General features: G+C 37.5%; 1 protein-coding gene across 11 annotated transcripts in view; it reads right to left on the reverse strand.

Moving 5' to 3' along the window:
• EIF4G3 (eukaryotic translation initiation factor 4 gamma 3) overlaps positions 1-18,550 on the reverse strand; it is a 389,134-nt gene that overhangs the window by 281,019 nt on the left and 89,565 nt on the right. For 3 of the 11 annotated variants that reach the window (XM_068539095.1, XM_068539087.1, XM_068539094.1), the window contains exon 3: positions 17,976-18,051. The exons of the other annotated variants lie outside the window; for them this stretch is intronic. The gene's annotated coding sequence lies outside the window, so the exon portion shown is untranslated. The remainder of the gene's footprint in view (positions 1-17,975; positions 18,052-18,550) is intronic. 11 annotated transcript variants of the gene reach the window in all.

Consider the following 18,550-nt stretch of genomic DNA (forward strand, 5'->3'; position numbering starts at 1 on the left):
TAAGTGGATTCTGCTTTTAATTCCAAGATATTAGAACTATGAACTTGGTATTCAACTATAAACAAACATAAATTCAGTTACATTATCAAAGTCACAATATTAAGCTGCTCTGGCACAGACCAAGTCACATGAAATGTGATATACGTTTCCATACTGAGGATGAGTCAAAGATCATCACTTTCTGGACAAAAAGCTTGAAACAAAGAACACAAGCAGAGGGTAAACTGATTCAAGTTATCTTACAAGTAGGCCCAAACAGCATTAATAAAAGAGCATGGGTTTTTCATACCAAGACCTGGGTTTAAATTCTGGCTCCACCACACAGAAGCTATACAAGCAAATTACCTAAATTCACTTTCTTCCTCTATAAAAGGACTACCCTCAAGATTCACTGAACACACTAAATGAGACAAAATGCACCACAATGCCTATTACATAAAAAGTGTTCCCAAAATGGTAGCTGTTGTAATATTTCATTGTTTAAAAATATTTCAGCTTATTTAAACTAAAATCTTAGTATGAGGCATATAAGTGTAAACCAAACAGTTTTGGGTTCAAATGATTCCTACTTCGATTTTCGTTGTACAAATGGGAGAGGGGAACAAGCAGGAATTGCACTAAACCTAAAGCAGTGGTTCTCAAAAGTGTGGTCCCTGGACCAGTGGCCTCAGCATCACCTGGCAACTTGCTGAAAATTCACATTTGTAGGCTTCACTCCAGACCTACTGATCTGGTAACTCCAGGCTGGGCCCCACAAGATGATGCTGATGTAACTGAAGTTTAAGAACCGCTGACCTAAATACAACACTGGCAAGTTTTCACCAACATTCTCAGCACCTGCATGTTACACCTGCTTTGTGTATTTAGTCCACCGAGTTACAACATAAATTAGAAGGCAGACTATTGGACATATATATGTCTATGCTATATTATTGCTGAGTATGATAGTACAAAGAAACACTATCATTTATAAATATCTTCATCCCTAAAATGTGCTTTCTTCCCAGTACAAGTAAAAATCACTTTCTTGACTTAACCAACCCATTCTCTGTTCTTTCCTTTACCCTCCATTCCAAACACACTTAATGAACATTTCATACTAGGTTATGATACAACCTCAATTTCTTGGAATCCCTGAAGAGTAAGTCATTCATTCTACAGTGCCAGATTTTCCAGACAGCTAGGAATGAATCTCTTTAAAAAAGCAAAACTTATTTTTCTCTTGTAACTATTTTGGATGGAAATCTTTAGCACACTGAACGTAGGCTAAACTTTTTCTTGGTCACACAAATTCATCATTATGAACATCAAGTTTTACACAAAAGTATACTTAAGATTAATGGAGTGTCATTAGCCCTTAAACAATCTGCACACTTTTCTGCATCTACGATTGCTGTCGTGTAGTTAGCTATGACTTCTAGCTACTACAGCATTCCAGCCTAAACCTGCAATCTTACTGTCTTGTAATTAACTCTTTCTAATAATCTTAGATGGGCTTCAAAACTCAATAGCCAACATTCCAATACTTTTTTTTTTTTGTAGTTCTCCAGCATCTCTCCAACTACACAAGTGTACACCACTTTTTCACTTACATACCTTTTTCCTTATCCTTAGAAACTCAACCCAAATTTCACCTCTCCTGAGATATATTTCTCAACACCCTGTCTCCGTGGCTGGGTTTCACACTGCTGCTCCACACTTGCAAGAATGGCAAGACATTCTCTGCCTAACTCGAATCAGCATTTATCACACTTGCACTTAAACTATCGATCACTTTCAACTTTCCCACTAGGTTGTACGCATCTTCAGGACAAGGAGCATTGTATCCCTTGTGCTGTGCACAATGCCCCACAGGCAGATACTCAAAAAAATGATGAATGAACAGGTTAGGGTTTGAAAAAAAATCCCTTAAGAGGAAAGCACAGGGAATTCCGTGGTGGCGTAGTGGTTAAGAATCCGCCTGCCAACGCAGGGGACAAAGGTTCGAGCCCTGGTCCGGGAAGATCCCACATGCAACTAAGCCTGTGTGCCACAACTACTGAGCCTGCGCTCTAGAGCCCATGAGCCGCAACTACTGAGCCCACATGCCACAACTACTGAAGTCTGCGCACCTAGAGCCTGTGCTCCGCAACGAGAAGCCACTGCAGTGAGAAGCCTGCACTGCAATGAAGAGTAGCCCCTGCTCACCGCAACTAGAGAAAGCCCGCACACAGCAACGAAGACCCCATGCGGCCAAAAATTAATTAATTAATTATTTTTTAAAAAGAGGAAAGCACAAAAACCTTGGTGCGCTGACAGTCTCTGTGTTGTCAAAGTTTGAGGAGTTTGCTTTTTTTTTTTTTTAATAAAGATTTCTTTTTTTTTTAAAAATTAATTTATTTATTTATTTATTTATGGCTGTGTTGGGTCTTCGTCTCTGTGCGAGGGCTTTCTCTAGTTGCGGCAAGTGGGGGCCACTCCTCATCGCGGTGCGCGGGCCTCTCATTATCGCGGCCTCTCTTGTTGCGGAGCACAGGCTCCAGACGCGCAGGCTCAGTGATTGTGGCTCATGGGCCTAGCCGCTCCGCGGCATGTGGGATCTTCCCAGACCAGGGCTCGAACCCGTGTCCCCTGCATTGGCAGGCAGACTCTCAACCACCGCGCCACCAGGGAAGCCCGAGGAGTTTGCTTTTGTTTAATGTTACTGTTTCGTTTTGGCTTTCTTCACTTCCACTGAAATGTTAAACAATTCCTTTCCTCTAATTCTTTTAACAGTTCATTTCCTTTGAGTACATTTTGTCTTTCCAGCCAAAGTGTAAGCACACAAACTAAGTGAAACCTCTCTCTCCTACTACTTTTTCTCCCATAGAACTTAGCCCAACACATAATAAACACGAAGAAAGAAATCCACCCCAAACCTGGTCTGGGTCAAACTTTTTTGTGTGATGTAATTTATCAGCTTCTTCTGAAAACAATTAGCACTCCTGATAAAATGCATGACTAATATTCAGAAAGATATTAATGAGATGAAGACCTCTCCCAGAAAGCTTCCCACCCAACCCAGCTCACTATCAGAGTCTAATAATCTTTAGTCATACATTTCACTATTACACCGCTTTCCTTTTTTCTATAAATGTCTTCACCAAGAGAAACCTCTCTTAATTGGCCTTTGAAAGTTTGAAATAAATATTCGACACATGCTCCTAATTAATTTTTCTGAATGTTTTAAAAAGGGTACTAAGCAGGGACTTCCCTGGCAGTCCAGTGGTTGGGATTCTGTGCTTCCAATGCAGGGCGCACGGGTTGGATCCCTGGTAGGGGAATTACGATCCCACATGACGCGAGGCACGGCCAAAAATAAAGGTTACTAAGCGAATGCTTATTTGTTAGGGGAACCACTGACAGAAACCGCCCGCCCTGGATAGACCCTATAGTAACCATTTGCATGAGTTATCTTACAACAGTAGGTCTGGGTAAGGAACGCAGACCTAACAAGCTACCACCAACCGGAGGAATTCAGGAAAGGTCAAAAGAAGAGAGGAGACGCCAGTCCACATGTCCTAACAACCTCCCAGAATCCTTCTCACTGTAATCCATCTTGGCTGAGCGATGCGCACGCCTCCAGGAAAGAGCCTGAGTCAGAATGACTGGCCAGAGACAACCCGGAAACTAACCCCATCACCATAAAACCCGAGACTGAGAGCCATGTGGCAGAGCAATTCTCCTGGGTTCCCTTACTCTGCTGCTCTCTGCCTGGGCGTCCCTTCCCAATAAATTCTCTTGCTTTTTGTCACCACGTGTGTCTCCTCGGACAATTCATTTCTGAGTGTTAGACAAGAGCCCACTCTTGGGCCCTGGAAGGGGTCCCCTTTCCTGAAACATATCGAACAAATAAATAAAGACTAAAAATATATTGCTGACTTAACAAACCTAAGAATTAATAACATAATCAAAGGTTCTTTGGTATTTGTAACAGCTAAAGAAACTAAACACCCTTCTATTGAACATTCTGTACTCTATATGGCAATTAAGCAACCACAGAATGACACAATAGACAAAGATGCTAATCCTTCACAGTCTCTTGCCTACAAGATTCCCCTGACAACCAGAATGTGCTTTTAAAAGATAAAAGAAGGAACTATATGCAGTGAAGTTAAATGCTTCCATGTCTATCAAAAGCATACAGTAAAGAATGACCTCTCTATTCATACCACCAACTTCATGGCAATAATAAATTCATGTCTTAAAATAATAATGTTCTTTGTTTCTTTTTCCTTAAAATAATTCAACTCCATTTACCACACAATTTACTTATGACAGTCCAATTTCCTATGACTCATTTTATTTTAAATTGGTCCCCATCAGTTGTTTTTTTAGATAACAACAATACATATAATACTTTATAAAATGGCCCTACAGGGAATACCCCAGAGTTTAAATAAACACATTTGCAAAGTTCTCTAACATTAAGGGACTTGATTACTGTTTCTACTATTTTCTTATCTGAGAAACTCAAAAGCCATTTATAACTGACATTTAACAACAGAACACGCTTTGTATCTTTAAAGTTAATCCTCCTTCTGGAGGAGAAAAATCAGTGAATATATATTAAATATCATTTTAATTAGGTATGTGATTTAACATTTAATGAGCAAATCCACATTAAATACTAACAGCAAGGAATCCTAACTTTCATAAATGTCATTACTCAGCAGATACTAAGATAGGCAGCAGAACAGACCCAGAATTTTTAATAACCAGGATATAAATGAGCTCCACATATACAATTGCTTTAAAAAAGGTACCTCAAGGGGCTTCCCTGGTAGCGCAGTGGTTAAGAATCCGCCTGCCAATGCAGGGGACGCGGGTTCCAGCCCAGGTCCGGGAAGATCCCACATGCCGTGGAGCAACTAAGCCCATACACCACAACTACTGAGCCTGCACGCCTACAGCCCGTGCTCCACAACAAGAGGAGCCACCGCAGTGAGAAGCTCGTGCACCGCAACGAAGAGTAGCCCCCGCTCCCCGCATCTAGAGAGAGCCCGCACGCAGCAACGAAGACCCAACACAGCCAAGCATAAAAAATAAATAATTTTTTTAAAATAATTTAAAAAATAAAAAAGGTACAAGATGGAAAAGTAGGTAAAATCTTAATAAGGTATCTGTCAGTTTAACCCACAATGTACAAAGTATCAATTGAGCTATTTCCCTATACTGGGACTCATGAAAAGAGCACCCTTGCAAGGGAAAACTTGGTCTAGCCTAGAGCAAGGAATCTTATCAGAGTTAGGCTTCTTTAGCTAGATTCAAAGGATACTTGAACTCTCCTAAAACTGCAGTAAAAATTATCTTTGTATGTTCACTGTTCTGCAAAGCAGATCTATAGCTTTCATCAGATGATCAAGAGTCCCCATTCCCCAAAAAACTGAGTATTGCTTTTTACACCTCATTTTTGAGAGTTCAACAAAAGGAAGGCAGCTTCCCACACAGTAAAATGTAGCACTTCACAAGAGCTGTAAAGTCAGATAGACCTGTACTCAAATTACATAACTTCAGAGAGTTCCATTTCAGTATTTGTAAATGAAGGCTGTCATACAATTAAACAATACACTGCATTACAGTACTTATTAGCACAGTGCCTGGGGCACAACCACCACTCAATAAATGCTAAAGATCCATCTGAGTTCAAATCCAGCCTCTAACTTACTAGGTGGATGAGGTTAGTCAAGATACTTCACCTCTGTATCTGTTTCCCCAACTAAAAAAGGGGATATAATTATACTTACCTCATACCTTTGTTATAAGGATTAAATGAATTAATACAAATGAAGTGCTTAGAATAGTACCTGGTGCATAGTCAGTGCTCAGTGTTAGTGATGATAATGAAGAAAATGTTCTATAGAGTATCCTGTCAGTTTCCTCTTGATGAACTGCTCTGACCAGATTTGCTCAATTTGTGTATACCTAGGTTACACATGCGGAGAGTTTAACCCCCATTTGTTAAAGGGCCGACTGTACATTTCATGACTCATTGCACTATGGAGCAGGATTCTCATCAGCCACCTCAAAGGGTGTGACTGGAATATGTTCACCTAACCCCACTTCCACTAAGGTACAGTCCAAACTTTGTCCCCATTTGCATTTTATGGCTTCTTAGAGTTTATCTAGTCATCTTCTTTCTCTGGTGAACAATTACAACCATGCTTCACTCCTCCAAGTACTTCTGCCTAATGAGAATCCTTGATACCTATACCAATAAATCTTACTTATTATTTACATAAACTTGTTCTAATTTATATAGTCACTAATGTGTCCTCCTCATTTTCCAATATATACTTAAAATAATGTATTACCATCTCACCTGATAAAATGAAAACTCTTAAAGACAAGGATCATATTATCTACCATTGTTATCCCATATTATCTGACACAAAAACTTGCACACAGCTACCATTCAATAAACATTTCCTGAATTACGTTTGTCTAAATATCCTTAATAACTCTGCCACATCTTCAATGTTTAAGCCCTGAACGCAAGCTCCAAGAGGCCAGAGGCTTTTCAGTTGTATTTAAAAATGCCACAAAAAAGTAACTTCAAATATGTCTTAAATTGTTACAACAGATAACAATTCTACATTTAGCAAGAAAGGCAATATACAAAAATAGATTGGATCTAATTAACAGACATTTTTAACAAAGACAAAAAAATACAGTTGTAGCAGCACCTAGAGTTCATAAATATTTGATGTTGATTGTGAGATTTGTCTAAAGAAGGGAGGATAATGTTAGTGATGGGTTTTTTATAAAAGTAAAACTTGAAGATATTAGTAAAATGTGAGCCCAGTAAGAATAAGGAAATGATGAAATATATTCAATCTGGAATATCTTATAAATTTTTGTAAAATTCAAGATGATCTTTCAAAGTAATACAAGCCTTAGAATCAGCCAACCATATGATCCAGCAATCCCACTTCTGGGTATATATCCAAAGGAAATAAAACAAGACATCTAAAAGATGTCTGCATTCCCATATTTACTGCAGCATTATTCACAATAGCTAAGATATAAGTCTATCAGAGGATGAATGGAGAAAGAAGACATTTTTTATATATGTATACATATACACACACACATGCACACACACACGCACACACACACACACACTTAACAATGTATACAGATTCCACACCAAGAAAAAAAAAACTCTTACAACAATAAATGAATTCATCGAAGTAGCAGGATACAAAGTCAACACACAAAAATCAGTTGAATTTCTAAACACAAATAATGAAGAAAACAATTCCATGTACAACAGCATCAAAAATACTTAGGAATTAACTTAAAGAAATGAAAGACTTGTGCAACGAAAACTACAAACCATTGCTGAAAGGAATTAAAGAAGACATAAGTAAATGGAAACACATCTCATGTTCATAGATAGGAAGGACTTCATATTGTTAAGATGTCAGTACTATCCAAAGTGATCTGCAGATCCAATGCAATTCCTATCAAAATCCCAATGACTTCTTTTTAAAGAAACAGAAAAATCCATCCTAAAATTTATATGGAATTTCAAGGGACCCCAAATAGCCAAAACAATCTTGAAAAAGAACAACAAAGCTGAAGGACTCATATACTTTCTGATTTCAAAACTTACTACAAAATAGTAATCAAAACAGTGTGCTAGTGGCATAAAGATAGATTCCCAATAGAAGAGAATAGAGAGCCCAGAAATAAATACTCACATACATGATCAAATGATTTTCAACCGGGGTGCCAAGACCATTCAATGGGGAAAGAAGTCTTTTCAACAAATGGCGCTGGGAAAACTGGATGTCCACGTGCAAAAGAACGAAGTTGGACCTTACTTAGCACCATATACAAAAATTAACCCAAAATGGATCAAGGACCTAAATATGAGACCTAAAACAATAAACTCTTAGAAGAAAACCTAGGACAAAAGCTTTATGACATTGGATCTAGCAATGATTTCTTAAATACGACACCAATGGCACCAGTAACAAAAGGAAAAATAGACAACTTGCACGTCATGAAAATGAAAAAAATTTTGTGCCTCAAAAGACACTACTGACAGAGTAAAAAGGCAATGCACAGAATGGGAAAAATGTCTGCAAATCATACATCTGATACAGGATTAATATCCAGAATATACAGAAAACTACTAACATTGAACAACAACAAGACAAACAACTTTACTCAAAAATGGGCAGGAGACTTGAATAGATATTTCTCTAAAGAAGATATACAAATGGCCAAGGTGCACATGAAAAGATGCTCAACATTACTAATCATTATGCAAATGCAAATCAATACTATAGTGGCACACCACCTCATACCCATTAGAATGGTTACTATCAAAAAAACCCCAAAGAAACAGAAAACAACAAGGGTTGGAGTGGATATGGAGAAATTGGAATCCTTGTACACTGTTGGTGGGAATGTAAAATGGCAGAGCCACTGTGGAAAATAGTACAATGATTCATCAAAATATTAAAAATAAAATTATCATATGATCCAGCAATTCTACTTCCAGGCATATACCTAGAAGAACTGAAAGCAGGGTTTCAAAGAGGTATCATGGCAGCATTCTTCACCATAGCTATAATGATGAAGCAAACCAAGTGTCCATTGACAGAGGAATGGATAAGCAAAAATGTGCAATACACATACATTGGGACATTATTCAGCCTGAAAAAGAAAGAAAATTCTGACACATGCAACAATGTGGATGAACACTGAGGACGTTATGCTAAGTGAAATAAGACAGTCACAAAAAAAGACAAATACTGTATGATTGCATTTATGCGAGGTACTTAAAGTAGTCAAAATCACAGAGAAAGAAAGCACAGTGGTGGTTTCCAGGGACTGGGGAGAGAGAAGAATTAAGTTGTTATTTAATAGGTACAGTTTTACAAGATGAAAAGAGTTCTGGGAATGGATGGTAATGGTATTTGCACAACAATGTGAATATATTTAGTACAACTTAAGTGTACACTTAAAAATGATTAAGGTGGTAAATTTTATGTTAGGTCTATTTTACACAATTTAAATATATGTATGTACATGTATCGCTAAATGTGATTTTCATCTTTTATTATATTCCAAATACAAAAATTTGGATTTCCAACTGTGGTTGAATATCGCTCAGCAATGCCACTGGAGAAAAGCGACAATAATAATTTTAAAACTACAATCTTCCTTACAACCTTCTTGCCACAACAAACAGGAAAATTTCATTCCTTTTCTATACCCAGTAATTCAAAAATATTAAACAGGAAAAAAAAAGCTAAGAACAAAGTCCTAAAAATTCCTAAATAGTACGTTCCTACAACTGAGAATTGGGTGTATAATTAAACCTTTGTTAATTTTACAACCAAAATATGACATCATTATTTTATCAATGTAAACCTTCTTCCTCAGTCACTTAACCTGCTAATTTCCTCTCCTGTGAATTGTTAAATAGCACTTTTGACCTATCGAATTAGCAAAGATGTTTGAAAATGAGAAGACCTGAAACTATCAAGATAAAATGAAATGGACAGACTCCCATAATGCTTGCAGCAACATAAAGGCCCGTAACTTTACAGTATGTGAAGAGTATTATCTTTATAGTGTGTGTATTGGGTTGGCCAAAAAGTTCCTTAGGTTTTTAAGTAAAACTAAAAGACACATTTTTCATTTTCACCAAGAAATTTATTTAACAACGTATTCACCGTTTTGTTCCACTACCTTCTGCCATTTTTCAGGCAACTTAATAATTCCCAAAACTTTTAATCTTTTTGAGCAAAGAACTGTTCCAGGTGTCTTTTACAGTCTTCCAGGGAATTGAAATTTTTTCCATTAAGAGAATTTTGTAAAGACTGAAATAAATGGAAATCCGAAGGTGCAATGTCTGGTGAATACAGGGGATGAATCGCAACTTCCTAGCCAAGCTGTAACAGTTTTTGCCTGGTCATTAAAGAAACATGAGGCCTTGCGTTAGTTATCCTGATGGAAGATTATGCATTTTCTGTTGACTAATTCCGGATGCTTTTCATCGAGTGCTGCTTTCAGGTGGTCTAACCGGGAGCAGTACTTGTTGGAATTAATCGTTTGGTTTTCCAGAAGGAGGTCATAATAGAGAACTCCCTTCCAATCCCATCACATATACAACATCACCTTCTTACCGGCCTTTGGTGTGGTTGGTGGTGGTTCATTTCGCTTGCCCCACCAACTCTTCCATTCCTCGTTATTGTAAAGTATCCACTTTTCATCACCGTCACAATTTGCTTTTTTTATTTTTTAAATTTATTTGTTTTATTTATTTATTTTTGGCTGCACTGGATCTTCATTGCGGTGCGCGGGCTTCTCATTGCAGTGGCTTATCTTGTTGCAGAGCACGGGCTCTCAGCACACAGGCTTCAACAGTTGTAGCACGCGGGCTCAGTAGTTGTGGCTCACGGGCTCCAGAGCGCAGGCTCGGGAGTTGTGGCGCACGGGCTTAGTTGATCCGCGGCACATGGGATCTTCTCGGACCAGGGATCGAACCTGTGTCCTCTGCATTGGCAGGCAGATTCTTAACTACTGCGCCACCAGGGAAGCCCCATAATTTTTTTAAAAACGGAACATTTTCCTTACGTTTAAGTAGAGAATCGCATGCGGAAATACAGTCAAGAAGGATTTTTTTGCTTAACTTATATGGAACCCAAACATCAAAGCTATTAACACAACCAATCTAGTGCAAATGACTCTCAACACTTGATTTGGATATTTTGAGTATGTTGGCTATCTCCCATGTGGTATAACGTTGATTGTTCTCAACTAATGTCTCGATTTGATCGCTATCAACTTCAACTGGTCTACCTGACTACAGAGCATCGTCCAGCGAGAAATCTCCAGCACGAAACTTCGCAAACCACTTTTGACATATTTGATCAGTCACAGCACCTTCTCCATACACTGCACAAATCTTTTTTTGTATTTCAGTTGCATTTTTACCTTTCTTGAAATAATAAAACATAATATGCCAAAAATGTTGCTTTTTTTCTTCCATCTTCAATATTAAAATGGCTACACAAAAATTCACCAATTTTGATGTTTCTTTTCTTTTAATGCATGCTGATATGACAGCTGTTCACAACAGAATCTAAGAAAACAGTTTCGAATGAAGTTAAAGACCACTAAGCACTACTAGAGCCATCTTACGGAAAAAAACAATGAAACTTTTGTCCAACCCAATATTTTAACCTAGTACAGCTGCTTTTGGGAATGTTAGCCAAAGGAAATAACCCTATTTAAATAGAAAAAAAAAATACACATATATATGTATGAATATGTATTTTATATATGTATGTATCACAAAGTTACTTAAAATAGAAAATAAAGAAGAAGGGATCTTTAAACCAAACACTAGTTTGTAAATTAACTGATTATGTAAATTATGGTTCATCTCATTGACATGCTACTTACTTAAGCTGTTAACATAATGTTTATAAATGCTATGTAACAGCATGACAATTATTTACAATGCAATGTTGTATTAAAAAAGAAAACTGCAAAATTGTACAATCATTATGATTTACATTATGTTTAACAAAAACCAAACTCTATTATTAGGAGGAAAAAATAATATATGAAACATGATTATGACAACTCTAAATTTTAAGCCCATAGTTTACTTTTTTTCCAGGAATAAACTAATGATAAACATAGCAACATGGATAAATCTCAGAATAATTAACCTGAGTGAAAAAACAAAAAACAAAGTCTAGAAAATGCAAATGAATCCATAATGACAGAAAGCGGACCAGTGGTGGGGGAAGGTAGAAAGATGACAAAGGCATGAGGAAACTTTTGGGAGTGATGGGTATATTAATTTTCTTGATTGTGGTAGAGGTTTTTATTGCTGTAAACTTATAATACAACTTACCAAATTATACACTTTAAATACTACATTTTAGATATATTTAAATCGTAGGCACTACATATCCTATATATCAAATACACTCAATAAAGCTGTTCTTAAAAATAAAGTATAAATAAACAAACAAATAACGAGTTCAACTGGTGTTTTACCATTGGGGGAAAAAAATGGATTGTTACTCTGTGCTGGATTATAGGGCAATTAAGTGGATTTACATCTGGCTGGACACCACTGTTTAAGGAGTGTCGATCAACCCAAGCTAAATTTTGTCTCTGTGCAGAGGTCTCCATTGACATGTTGGCCTACTTAATACATATCAGCTGACTCTAATTACATGACACAGAGCTACAGGATGACAGAATCAAAACTTTATAAAGTATAAGCTGACTAAAAAGGATTGTGAAATGTTATGACATTAAGGAGTAATTTATTCAAATTAAATAATTTATTGACAGGAATTTTTCGCAAGCAGTTAATAAGACAGCCCTTCCACTCCCCTAGAATATAGACTGCTGCTTCTTGTAGTAAAGTTACTATTCCAGAAAAAAAATTTATTAAGTTTATCTCTGTAATTATGTTAAAAATACTGGTTTAATAGTCATAAAATCTAATTTCTCTAAATAAGATATACAGTTATCCCTAGGTATCTGAGAGGGATTGGTTCCTAGACCCACTCCCCCTACAGATACCAAAATCTGAGGATGCTCAAGTCTCTTATATAAAATGGCTTAGTGTTCCCATATAATCTACACACATCCTCTCCTATACTTTAAATCATCTCTAGATTACACTAATACCTAAAACAGTGTAAATGCTATGTAGATAGCTGCCAGCAAACAGCAAATTCAAGTTTTGCTTTTTGGAACTTTCTGAAATCTTTTTTTTCAAATATTTCAATCCACGGTTGGCTGAATCCGAGGATGAGGAACCCCTGGATATGAAGGGCTGACTATATAAGCCAAAAATATACAACATGGTAAAATTTCACATTTTGTTCTTCAGAAGCATGCCAATAAGACAGTTATTAATGAATATACTTCAGATTAGCTCATGCCTCTTTAGTTTTGCCATTTCCTCTCTACCATAGTGTATACTGCTCTTACTAGCATTTAAAAAATACTGGCTTTATTCTTTTTTTGTTCATATGACGAATCACCGTAATTATGGTTAATGAAGAATAATGACAAAAGTATCCCTCTCATCCCTGATAAATACTCCAAGGAGAAACTTAGATAAACCAGACTATAATAAATAAATAATAAGCATGCTAAAATGTAAAATGAAGGCATTATAAAAGCTGAGCCCTACTTCTGATACCTCTTTGATTAGCAGCAGAGAACTTATGTAAAATGGTTGACATAAGGGCATACAGCCTCCATATCAGACATTAAAAAGTAAAATCTTTGTATAATTTTTAAAGACTATCCAGGTGTCTTTTTGCCTTTCAAGGAATTTAACCAACTCAATTAAAGTGACATAAGGGCACCATATGAGGAGCCAGGAGGAGGTGAACTGAAGGGTAGCCTTTATTTTATGACGTTAAATGTCATAAATGATGCTAATGGACCTAGACACTAGAGAATAATGACCAATACATAACCTTGGGGCTGAGAAAAAGGGAGACTAAGCACCTGGTCAACTACCCTCTTACTCATTGTTAATGGGCACAACAGCATTGTAAAAGTGGGGAAGAGACTTAAATTACTAAGAATGGAAATAAGTGATCAAAAAGTAGAGACATCATATTTTAAGGTAACTTTTTACTGTCTAAAACCCCTGGTCCTTCCAGAATAGGTATCACATATAACTGACACACCCAATTTTTAAATTAACTGAAGGACCACAAATACGGCAGTAGCTTTTAATAGTAAAAGTCAAGTTTGATCTAACTCAAAAATAAATTCAAAACCTTAGATGCAAAACAATTCACATAAACTGTGTAGCAGGCACTGTGTTACTCACAGGATTTTGATTATCTCCTCTCTAAAGTACTAAGTTTACGAAGTCACATGTCATCATTTAATGAGGAATCTTAATAACATGCCTACACTTTAACTCAGGAATTGCATTTCTAGAAAGTTACTCTATAAAATAATCCAAAATACAGAAAAGGGTTAAAATTCAGTAGGTTATTCACGACAGGAAACAACCTAATGCTTAACTCCTCACAAAAATAATGTTCACACACATAAATTTTTCTCAACAAAGACCCTGTTCCTCACCCAGTGTTCCTTCCTATAAATAGTACCATATTCATCCACTCAGTTGCTCAAGCGACGATCCATGACATCTTCCTTTACTCTTCTTTCTCTCACATCCCACATCCAAGCGATCATCATATCCTATTGACTCCACTTTCAAAATATATAGCAAACCCCATCTCCTCTCTTTGACTGTTACCAGCTTACAGCAAGCCACCATCATTTGCCTATATTACTACAATAACTGCCTACTGGTCTTGCTTCCACCTCACAACAACCACCACCTACCCTCATCAGTCTACCCTCTATACAGTAGGTACAGTCACCTTAAAAACAAAATCAGATCTTCTGTTCTTAAATTTCCAATGGCTTTCCATCACATCTAGATTAAAATCCAAAATCTTTACCATGGTCTATAGTGCCCTATATAATCTGATGCTCCAGATTCTATCTCTGGGCCTCTGCACTGCTCCTTCTTCTACCAGAAGTGCTCTTTCCCTAAAATCTGCAATCTCACTCCCTTACTTCTTAAGTTTCTACTTAAATGCCATTTTTTCAGATGAAACTTCCCTGGGAGCCCTAGCTAAAGTAGGATGTCCAGTCATTCCTTACCCCTTTATCTTGCCTCGTTTTCATCAAGGCATTTATTACCACCTAAATAGCATATTGCACACATTTTTTTTTTATTTAACTATCTTTCTATCTCACAAAAAAGTAAGCTCCATGAGGAATGCAGGTTTAGTTTGCTCACTACTATATTCCCAGCATCTAGAACAGTGTCTGACACACATTAAAAGCTTAAGAAATAATCTGTCAAATGTTGAGTGAATGCTAAATTCTTATAACAAAACAGCATACAACAATTTATTATTTCAGACATGTTTCAAGTAGCATAGGAAAAGCTAACATTACAACATACAGTGAAAAATGAGAATAAAATATCTTATACAGAGCCTACAACACAGAAAAAGAGACAAAGGAACTATACCAAAAAAATGGTTATAGGAGATGCCTATAGAAATCAGTCAAGATTACTAGAAATTTTCATCTTCTTCTTTTTCCTATCCTAATTTTGAAAATAATTTAATATTGAAGGTATACTTTCATAATTAGCAAAAATCATATGTTAAGAGTTATGCCTGATAAAATTCTACAGCCTTTAAGCTCAGTACTTTTTTTTTTGGCCATGCCACGCAGCATGCGGGATCTTAGTTCCCTAACCAGGGATCGAACCCGTGTCCCTGCAGTGGAAGCACAGAGTCTTATCCACTGGACTGCCAGGGAAGTCCCCAACCTCAGTATTTTAAACAAACAAACAACTCTGGCCTGGAGGAAGTTTGTGCCAGAAAAAAATTAAAGGTTATTTTTTTTAATGTAAATTGAAGGTTCCCAGTTAGTACAGTGAGCAGATAGTTTATCATCCAAACTGGGGCCATTTTAAGAGTTACAGAGGGTTCAAAAAGTAATTAACAGGTGTTTAGTTGATCTACAATAGGTGTAAACTGAGACTTGTTTTAAGCAAACCAAGAAAAATAATTACCTTACCCATTACCTGCATGATAAACTTCTATCTCTTTAGGACAACCTTAAAACCTGCAAAACTCACTTATCTCATCTCTACTTTGGCTACAAAACCTAGCACACATGCCACACTTCTGACTACTGACCATTCCATTAACCATGCCTCTAATTTTTCACTTCCTAGAAGGCCTCTTCTTCCCTTTTCTGCTTAGAAGTCTTATACCTTCCAGCTTAGTGTCACTTCCTCAATGAAGCAACTTCTCCCTTTCCCATATAATAGCATGTTCATATCTCTAATCAAAGGTTCTCAACCAGAGCCTTATGAATGGCCTGATGGACATCTGTGAAGTTCTGAAATTATATGTAAACACTTGGCATATGCTCTTTTTTGAGGAGAAAGCACTGAGACTATTTTCAGATTCTACAAGTAATTTATAACCCAAAAGGATAAGAATTATTGCTTTATCATACCACTTGGATTACAGTTATTTATTTACTCATCTCTCTCACTATACTGTGAGTTTCTTTAAAGCACCCTATCTCCAAGGATGAATGGTATGATGAAATGAAACATTAAAAGATATGTCCAGGGCTTCCTTGGTGGCGCAGTGGTTGAGAATCCACCTGCCAATGCAGGGGACATGGATTCGAGCCCTGGTCCGGGAAGATGCCACATGCCGCGGGGCAACTAAGCCCGTGCGCCACAACTACTGAGCCTGTGCTCTAGAGCCCATGAGCCACAACTACTGAGCCCACACGCTGCATCTACTGAAGCCTGCGTGCTCTAGAGCCTGTGCTCCGCAACGAGAGGCCACCGCAATGAGAGGCCTGCGCACCGCAACCAAGAGTAGCCCCCGCTCACTGCAACTAGGGGAAGCCCGCATGCGGCAACGGAGACCCAACACAGCCAAAAATAATAAATAAATAAAACTAAATAAATTTTTTTTTAAAAGACATGTCCAGGGACGTCCCTGGTGGCACAGTGGATAAGACTCTGAGCTCCCAATGCAGGGGGCACGGGTTCAATCCCTGGTCAGGGAACTAGATCCCACATGCATGCTGCAACTGAGAGTTCTCATGCCACAACTAAGGACCCCTGGAGCCGCAACTAAGGAGCCCGCGAGCCACAACTAAGGAGTCCACCTGCTGCAACTAAGACCCCACACAACCAAATAAATAAATATAAAAAAATTTTAGGGCTTCCCTGGTGGTTCAGTGGTTAAGAATCCTCCTGCCAATGCAGGGAACACAGGTTCAATCCCTGGTCTGTAAAGACTCCACATGCTGTGGAGCAACTAAGCCCATGCACCACAACTACTGAGCCTGTGCTCTAGAGCCACAACTACTAAGCCCGTGTGCCACAACTACTGAAGCCTGCACACCTAGAGCCCGTGCGCCACAACAAGAGAAGCCACCACAATGAGAAGCCCGCACACCACAACAAAGAGTAGCCCCCGCTCACCGCAACTAGAGAAAGCCCACGCACAGCAACAAAGACCCAATGCAGCCAAAAATAAATAAATAAAATAAATGAATTTTTAAAAAAAGAAAGAGAAAATAAGGGGAGAGATCCCCCCTCCCTTAAAAAAAATTTTTTTTAATTTAAAAAATAAAAAATAAAGATATGTCCAGGAATTCCTTGGCAGTCCAGTGGTTAGGACTCTGTGCTTTCACTGCCGAGGGCCTGGGTTCAATCCCTGACTGGGGGACTAAGATCTCGCAAGCTACATGGCACAGCCAAAAAAAAAGACATGTCCAACTCCTCGATTCTCCCCTAAATTCCCTTAGGCTCACTACAATACCCCTGTAATCTGCTTCTAATTTTATTATCTTCATCCTCTAACTTTTAAATTTCCCTTCATTTATGAATTTGAATCTATCATTTAACATAAATATTTAAATTTACTCCAATTAACCACTGTTCTCTTTCCTAAACTTTCTGCATTTTTATATGTAATCAAAGAAGGAAAAAAGTAAAAAAAAAAATTTAAGTTAAAAGTGTAAAATTTATTAAAATTTAAGAAAAAATATCCAAAAGAAAATTAAAACTCAGTGTCCTAGAAGACTCACAATATTTATGGAAGGAGGAAAAGGGAGGAAAAAGAACACAGGTGTACAAGTCAATCTACCTTAACAGAATGTTTCTTTCATGTCTACTTCTTAAATTAAGATGACAGGGGAAAAGACCTATTCACCTTATTATATTATATACATCTAATTCTGTTCGAGATTTTATTGAACTTTTCTGTCAAAAGCCTATTATGTACCAATCTAACAAACACTGCCTATAATATCAAAGGTTCATGTGCAAAAAACACACACAATCTGACAAACAACCCTGAGGTACTCACCGTGCTGTACACAGCCGAGACAGTAGGAGTGAAGATTCGATCCTCGAGAGGCTGCTGCACAGGTCCTCTAGGAATTCTAGAAGAGCGAGTTAAGGATAAGAGAACTCAAAAATGAACTGCTTTAGCAGTAAGAGCAAATTACGACCACAAAATTCTGTCAATGACCCAAGCTTTGTCATCTAGTTAGTGGAGTTATACACTTACTTCTCCAGAGAAACTAGAAAACAAAGTATTTCCAATTTCCTAATGTGACTAGATCAGTCTCTCCAAAAGTGATTCCCATGATAAACATTCCATGGAAACTCAAAACAAATAAAAATCATACAACAAGCCTCCTAACTTTAGGCCCAAGATGAGAATCTACCACCTTTACTTTCTAGAGAAAAAGACTAAGGAAGTATAAGCAGGATATTCAGAAACATAAGACTAATTCATCAACGTGGAAATTGCTGACAAAGACCTAGTCTGTTCTGCGAATACAACTGTTTCCTTGTTTTTCTTTTTTAGCTGCTATTTTCCCAATATCTACCCACCAACTCCTCATTTTTATAAAAGAGGCTCTCCACTGTAATTTA

The sequence above is a fragment of the Eschrichtius robustus genome, chromosome 3 (assembly GCF_028021215.1).
Source record: "Eschrichtius robustus isolate mEscRob2 chromosome 3, mEscRob2.pri, whole genome shotgun sequence".
Classification (NCBI taxonomy): Eukaryota; Metazoa; Chordata; class Mammalia; order Artiodactyla; family Eschrichtiidae; genus Eschrichtius; species Eschrichtius robustus.